At 49.4% G+C, this 7,886-nt stretch overlaps 1 long non-coding RNA gene across 1 annotated transcript; it reads right to left on the bottom strand.

Annotated features, from left to right (window-relative positions):
* Positions 1–628: 628 nt before the first annotated feature.
* On the bottom strand, positions 629–6,980 carry LOC134758696 (uncharacterized). Its single transcript, XR_010134148.1, has 2 exons — positions 6,058–6,980; positions 629–2,781 (listed from the first exon to the last, which is right to left on the bottom strand). It is a non-coding gene; the product is annotated as an uncharacterized lncRNA (long non-coding RNA).
* Positions 6,981–7,886: the final 906 nt, after the last annotated feature.

Here is a 7,886-nt window from a genome sequence, read left to right as displayed (position 1 = left end):
CCTCATGATCCACCCGCCTCGGCCTTCCAAAGTGCTGGCATTACAGGCATGAGCCACCACACCCAGCTGGAATATCTTTTAATTTTTAAATATACAACCTTTAGGTTCTTTACAACCAGGAAAAGTCTGTGGCTCCACGTAAACATTCTTGAAAGAGCTTTTCATCAGAAAAAGGCCTTCATTGATTGGTATTAAATTATTTTCTTGGGGTAGGTGCAGTGGCTCACACCTGTAATCCCAGCACTTTGGGAGACTGAGGCAGGAGGATCACTTGAGACCAGGAGTTCAAAGTAGCAGTAATCCATGATCATGCCACCACACTCCTTCCTGGATAACAGAGCAGGGCACTGTCTCTTAAAAAAAAAAAAAAATTATAAGCTGGGCGCAGTGGCTCACGCCTGTAATCCCAGCACTTTGGAAGGCTGAGGTGGGCGGATCATCTGAGGTCAGGAGTTCAAGACCAGCCTGGCCAACATGGTGAAACTCCATCTCTATGAAAAATACAAAATTAGCCAGGCATGGTGGTGCATGCCTGTAATCCCGGCTACTTGGGAGGCTGGGGCAGGAGAATCGCTTGAACCCAGTTTCACTTGCGTCCGTGTGAAGAGACCACCAAACAGGCTTTGTGTGAGCAACAAGGCTGTTTATTTCACCTGGGTGCAGGCGGGCTGAGTCCGAAAAGTGAGTCAGCAAAGGGAGATAGGGGTGGGGCCGTTTTATAGGATTTGGGTAGGTAATGGAAAATTACAGTCAAAAGGTGTTGTTCTCTGGTGGGCAGGAGTGGGGGTCACAAGGTGCTCAGTGGGGGAGCTTCTGAGCCAGGATGAGCCAGGAGAAGGAATTTCACAAGATAATGTCATGAGTTAAGGCAGGAACAGGCCATTTTCACTTCTTTTGTGGTGGAATGTCATCAGTTAAGGCAGGAACTGGCCATCTGGATGTGTACGTGCAGGTCACAGGGGATATGATGGCTTAGCTTGGGCTCAGAGGCCTGACATTCCTGTCTTCTTATATTAACAAGAAAAATAAAATGAAATAGTGGCAAAGTGTTGGGGTGGTGAAAATTTTTGGGGGTGGTATGGAGAGATAATGGGTGATGTTTCTCAGGGCTGGGATTAGGGGTGGCATGGGAACCTAGCATGGGAGAGAGTAAGCTGAAGGAAGATTTTGTGGTAAGGGGTGATATTGTGTGGTTGTTAGAAGAAACATTTGTCGCATAGAATTATTGGTGATGGCCTGGATACGGTTTTGTATGAATTGAAAAAAGAACGGAATAAGAAGGAGAAAAACAAGTATTAAAGGACTAAGAATTGGGAGGACCCTGGACATCCAATTAGAGAGTGCCTAAGGAGGTTCAGCATAGTCCTGCCAGCAAAGATTATTTATTTACTTTAAGAGGGAGTTAAGAGCGGCGGTTTCGGGATAGCACCAGGAGATATCAGCTGTGATGGCTTGGAGAAACAGTGAAAACCGGCGGTGTAAACAAGAGCAGGGCATTTATGAGTAGTTGAGAACGGTGAATAGGAGTATGACTAGACAGAAGATAGTAGGGATGACAAGTTTTTTGGGGTGCAGTCCAAGTTGGTCTGGTGTCTGGAATGAGACTGGGGCCTAATAAAAAGGAGCATCTATACAGGAGCTTAAATGTGCTGTACCCTGTAGCATTCTGAGGACAGGTCTGACTTCTGAGAAGGGCAAGTGGTAAAAGTATTGTCCAGTCCTTTTTAAGTTGGTGGCTGAGCTTGGTGAGTTCTGTTTTTAAAAGACCATTAGTCCGTTCCTGAAGATTGAGGACGGTAAGGGATACAAAGGTTTCACTGAATACTAAGAGCCTGAAAACCCGCTCGGGTGATTTGACTAATAAAGGCTGGTCCGTTATCAGACTGTATAGAGGTGGGAAGGCCAAACCGAGGAATTATGTCTGACAGAAGGGAAGAAATGACCGCGGTGGCCTTCTCAGACCCTGTGGGAAAGGCTTCTACCCATCCAGTGGAAGTGTCTACCCAGACCAAGAGGTATTTTAGTTTTCTGACTCAGGGCATGTGAGTAAAGTCAATTTGCCAGTCCTGGCAGGGGCAAATCCCCGAGCTTGATGTGTAGGGAAGGGAGGGGACCTGAACAATCCCTGAGCAGAATAGCAGATAGAACACTGAGAAGTGATTTCCTTGAGGATAGATTTCCATGATGGAAAGGAAACGAGAGGTTCTGAGAGACGGGCTAGCGGCTTGTAACCTACATGAAGAAGTTATGAAATGACAGAATAGAATGGGCCTGTGAGGCTGGAAGGAGATATTTTCCTTGGTCTAAGAACCATTTGCCTTGTGTGGGAAGAGATTGATATGGTGGAAGTTTCAGTGGGGGAGTAAGTGGGAGTGACCGATGGGTAGGGGAAAAACTGGCCATGACGGACAGAAGTTGGAATGCTAGCTGCTTGTCTAGCCACCTCATCAGCATAAGCGTTGCCTAGAGCAATAGGATCTGTGTGTCCAGAATTGGTGGATTCTTGGCCTCACTGACTTCAGAAATGAAGCCACAGACCCCCACAGTGAGTGGTACAGCTCTTAAGGTGGTGCATCCGGAGTTTGTTCTTTTTGCTGTTCGGATGTGTTCGTGGTCTCACTGGCTCAGGAGTGAAGCTGCACACCTTCGCGGTGAGTGTTAACAACTCTTAAGGCAGCGTATCTGGAGTTGTTCATTCCTCCCAGTGGGCTCGTGGGCTCGCTAGCTTGAGTGAAGCTGCAAACCTTCACGGTGTTACAGCTCCCTAAAAACAGTGTGGACCTAAAGAGCAACAACAACAACAACAACAAAACAACAACAACAACAACAAAAAAAAAAACACAACGCTTCCACAGCGTAGAAGAAAACCGTTGTGGGTTACCGCTGCTGGCTTAGGCAGCCTGCTTTTATTCTGTTATCTGCCCCCACCCACATCCTGCTGATTGGTAGAGCCGAGTGGTCTGTTTTGACAGGGCGCTGATTGGTGCGTTTACAATCCCTGAGCTAGACACAAAGGTTCTCCACGTCCCCACCAGATTAACTAGATACAGAGTGTCGACACACAGGTTCTCCAAGGCCCCACCAGAGCAGCTAGATACAGTGTTGATTGGTGCATTCACAAACCATGAGCTAGACACAGGGTGCTGATTGGTGTGTTTACAAACCTTGAGCTAGATACAGAGTGCTGATTGGTGTATTTGCAATCCCTGGGCTAGACATAAAGGCTCTCCACGTCCCCACCAGACTCAGGAGCCTAGCTGGCTTCACCCAGTGGATCCTGTACTGGGGCTGCAGGTGGAGCTGCCTGCCAGTCCCGTGCCCTGTGCCCGCACTCCTCAGCCCTTGGGTGGTTGATGGGACTGGGTGCTGTGCAGCAGGGGGCGGTGCTTATTGGGGAGGCTGGGGCCGCGCAGGAGCCCATGGAGAGGGTGGGAGGCTCAGGCATGGCGGGCTGTAGGTCCCGAGCCCCGCCCTGCAGGGAGGTAGCTAAGGCTTGGTGAGAAATCGAGCATAGTGCCGGTGGGCTGGCACTGCTGGGGGACCCAGTACACCCTCCGCATCCGCTGGCCCTGGTGCTAAGCCCCTCATTGCCTGGGGCCGGCAGGGCCGGCCGGCTGCTCCAAGTGCAGGGCCCACCAAGCCCACGCCCACCCGGAACTCTAGCTGGCCCGCAAGCGCCGCGCGCAGCCCCGGTTCCCACTCGCACCTCTCCCTCCACACCTCCCCGAAAGCTGACGGAGCCGGCTCCGGCCTTAGCCAGCCCACAAAGGGGCTCCCACAGTGCAGCGGTGGGCTGAAGGGCTCCTCAAGTGCCGCCAAAGTGGGAGCCCAGGCAGAGGAGGCGCCGAGGGCTGTGAGGACTGCCAGCACGCTGTCACCTCTCAATCTGACGCCTTTTGATGCCCCTTGCAGTGAATGACTCCAGCTTCCTTGGAAGTAAAGCGGCCATGAGCAGAGTTTTTATTAAAGAGGCATTAATGATGCAGGACCCTTGCGTAGTGAGAAAACCTCTTTCAGCCCATATAACCGCATGGTGGTGCAGAATATGGAAGGCATATTTAGAGTCAGTATAAATATTAATGCGTAGTCCCTTTGCAAGAGTGAGGGCCCGAGTTAAGGCAACTAGTTCGGCTTGCTGAGAGGTAGTGGAGGAGGGCAGAGCGGTAGCCTCAATGATAGATGTGGAAGATACTATTGCATAGCCTGCCTTTGCTGGTGAGTGGCGATTAGGCCTGGTGGAACCGCCATCAATAAACCAAATGTGATCAGGGTGAGGAACAGGGAAGAAGGAAATATGGGGAAATGGGGTGAATGTCAGGTGGATCAGAGAGGCAGTCATGAGGGTCAGGTGTGGTATCTGGAATAATGTTGGAGGCCGGATTGAAGTCCAGGCTAGGAACAATGGTAATTGTGGGAGACTCAACAGAGTGAGTATAGCTGAAGGAGCTGGGGAGCAGAAAGTATATGGTCAGGTGTGAAGAAGAAAATAGATTTTGGAAGTTATGAGAGCTGTAGAGAGTGAGTTGAGCATAGTTTGTGATTTTGAGAGCCTCTAAAAGTATTAGGGCGGCAGCAGCCGCTGCACAGAGACATGATGGCCAGCCTAAAACAGTGAGGTCAAGTTGTTTGGACAAAAAGGCTGCAGGACGTGATCCCAGTCCTTGTGTAAGAATTCCGACTGCACAGCCTTGCACTTAGGCTGTGTGTAATGAAAAGGGTTGGGATGAGTCAGGGAGAGCTAGAGTGGGGGCAGTCTCTAAAGCTGTCTTCAAGGAACGGAAAAAGGAGTGGGAAAAGGATTTAGGATCTATGGGGTCAACTAGGTTTCCTTTTGTGAGTTTATCTAATGGTTTTGTTAGGATGGCAAAACCAGGTATCCAAAGTTGAAAGTATCCAACCATGCCTAGGAAGGAAAGGAGTTGCTGTTTTGTAGAAGGGGTTGGGGTTTGAGAGATCAGTAGGACATGATTGGCAGGGAGAGCAGTGCGTTTTTATGAAGAATTATGCCAAGGTAGGTAATGGATGGAGAAGAAATTCGAGCTTTGGAGGGGGATACCAGATATCCTTTGGAGAATAAATGCTGAAGGAGCAGAAGGGTGTCTTGTTGAGAAGATTCAAAGGAGGGGCTACAAAGAAGAAGGTCATCAATATATTGAATAAGGTGAGAAGCAGAGGAGTGGAAAGAAAGTAAATCATGAGAAACAGCTTGGCTGAAGTAATGAAGGCTGTCCCTGAAACCTTGCGGCAGCACAGCCCAGGTAAGCTGCTGGGACTGATGGGTGCCAGGGTCAGTCCAGGTGAAAGCAAAGAGAGGCTGGGACGAGGGGTGCAGGGGAATAGTGAAAAAAGCATCTTTAAGATCGAGAACGGAATAGTGAGTTGTGGAGGAAGGTATTGAGGACAAAAGAGTGTACGGGTTGGGCACCACAGGGTGGATAGGCAAAACAATTTGATTGATGAGGCGCAGATCCTGAACTAATCTGTAAGACTTGTCCGGTTTTTGGACAGGTAAAATGGGGGAATTGTAAGGAGAGTTTATAGGTTTTAGAAGCCCATGCTGTAACAGGCGAGTGATAACAGGCTTTAATCCTTTTAAAAAGTGCTGTGGGATGGGATATTGGTGTTGAGCAGGGTAACGGTGATTAGGTTTTAATAGGATGGTGATGGGCATGTGATTGGTTGCCAGGGAGGGAGTAGAGATGTCCTATACGTGTGGGTTAAGGTCGGGGGATACGAGAGGAAGACGCAAAGGAGGCTTTGGGTTGGGAAGAAGGGTGGCAATGAAATGTGGCTGTAGTCCAGGAATAGTCAGGAAAGCAGATAATTTGGTTAAAATATCTTGGCCTAATAAGGGAACTGGGCAGGTGGGGATAACTAAAAAAGAGTGCATAAAAGAGTGTTGTCCAAGTTGGCACCAGAGTGAGGGAGTTTTAAGGGGTTTTGAAGCTTGGCCGTCAATACCCACAACAGTTATGGGGGCAAGGGAAACAGTCCCTTGAAAAGAAGGTAATGTGGAGTGCGTAGCCCCCGTATTGATTAAACAGGGGATGGACTTACCCTCTACTGTGAGAGTTATCTGAAGCTTGGCATCCGTGATGGTCCAGGGGGCTTCCGAGGCGATCAGGCAGCGTCAGTCTTCAGCTGCTAAGCCGAGCAGATCTAGGAAGGAGTCAGTCAGAGAGCCTTGGGCTACAGCTTTAGGGGCTCTAGGAGTAGCTGCTGGATGAGCTAGGCAGTCTGATTTCCAGTGGGTCCCTGCACAGATGGCTTGGGAGGAATCCTGGGCTGTGGGCATTCCTTGCCTAGTGGCCAGATTTCTGGCACTTGAAGCAAGATCCTAATGGAGGAAGTCTTGTAGGAATGCTTGACTGCTGCGGCTTAGGCATGTGCGGCTTCGGCATTTTGAAGTTCTTGTGTGCTGGAGGTGTGGCTGGGTTTTGTCTCACAGCAGAGGCGAGTAATTGTAACTCAGAAATGCGTTGTCGTCTGGCTGCCTCCTCTCTATTATTGTACACCTTGAAGGCAAGGTTGATTAATTCCTGTTGTGGGGTTTGAGGGCCAGATGCTAATTTTTGAAGTTTTTTCCTAATGTCAGGAGCAGATTGGGTGATAAAATGCATATTAAGAATAAGGCGGCCTCCTGTCCCCTCTGGGTCTAGGGTGGTATAGCGTCTAAGGGTTGCTGCTAAGCGGGCCATGAACTGGGCTGGGTTTTTGTCTTTACCTTGGGTAGTTTCTTTAAGCTTGTCATAATTAACAGCTTTGTAAGCTGCCTTTTTAAGCCCTTCAACTAGGCAGGAAATAATGTAATCTCACCTAGCTATACCTGGGGAATCTGCCTGATAGTTCCTTGGGGATCCTCTTGGGGAACTGCTCTGATGCCTTCCTGGAGGTCTGGCTCATGAAGCCGGCGGTTATCAGCGTGAGATTGGACTAGAGAAAAAACTCTTTCCCGTTCATCTAGGGAGAGGGTAGAAGTCAGGATGACATTTAGGTCACTCCAGGTTAAATTGTAGGACAGAGTTAGATATTGGAATTCCTGCATATGTTTAGTGGGGTCTGATGAGAAACAGCCTAAACGCTGACTGATCTGAGAGGTCTGATAGAGAAAAAGGTACATGTACCCTGACTATGCCTTCAGCTCCAGCCACTTCTTTAAGAGGAAATTGTTGGGCAGGTGGAGAAGAGCTAGTCGCCAAACTAAACTGTAAGCCAGACCGGGTGTGAGGAGGGGAGGTGATAGAAGGATTATAGGGTGGAGGAGTGGAGGCTGAGGAAGAATTGGGACTTAGCTCAGCCTGGTAATAAGCAGCCTGGGGAGGAGGGGAAAGGTCAGATGGGTCTGTAGAAAAGGAAGACTGGAAAGACTCAGCGATGCTTGGGGTTGGGACTGAGGGGACAGGTGGGACGGAAAGGAGGATTTGGGAGGAATTGCATTGGGAACAGAGACTAGGGAGGGAACGAAGTGTGAAAAATGCCTGGATGTAAGCCACCTCAGACCATTTGCCCATTTTTCAACAAAAATTATTTAGGTCTTGTAGGATGCAGAAATCCAAAGTGCTGTTTTCTGGCCATTTAGAGCCATTGTCAAGTTTGTATTGGGGCCAAGCGGTGTTGCAGAAGAAGGGGTAGAGACACGGACAGAAGGGGTTGGGGGGTTCTTGCCCTCCAGAAAAGTGGAGTAGGTGTAGAGACATGGGGAGAAAGCGTCGGGGGGTTCTTGCCCTCCAGAAAAGTGGAGAAAGGGTAGAGACAGGGAGAGAAGGGGTCAGGGGGTTCTTGCCCCCCTAGAAAAGCGGTACTTACTGCTAAGGGTGAAGGAACAAGGCAGGCATCCCTGCATGGTCAGACACCTCTGAAACGTGGGTGAACAATCACGCAGGTGT

Source organism: Gorilla gorilla, chromosome 5, assembly GCF_029281585.2.
Source record: "Gorilla gorilla gorilla isolate KB3781 chromosome 5, NHGRI_mGorGor1-v2.1_pri, whole genome shotgun sequence".
In the NCBI taxonomy this organism is placed as follows: domain Eukaryota; kingdom Metazoa; phylum Chordata; class Mammalia; order Primates; family Hominidae; genus Gorilla; species Gorilla gorilla.
The sequence above is the reverse complement of the archived record's forward strand: the minus strand, read 5'-3'. Positions and strand labels throughout refer to the sequence as shown.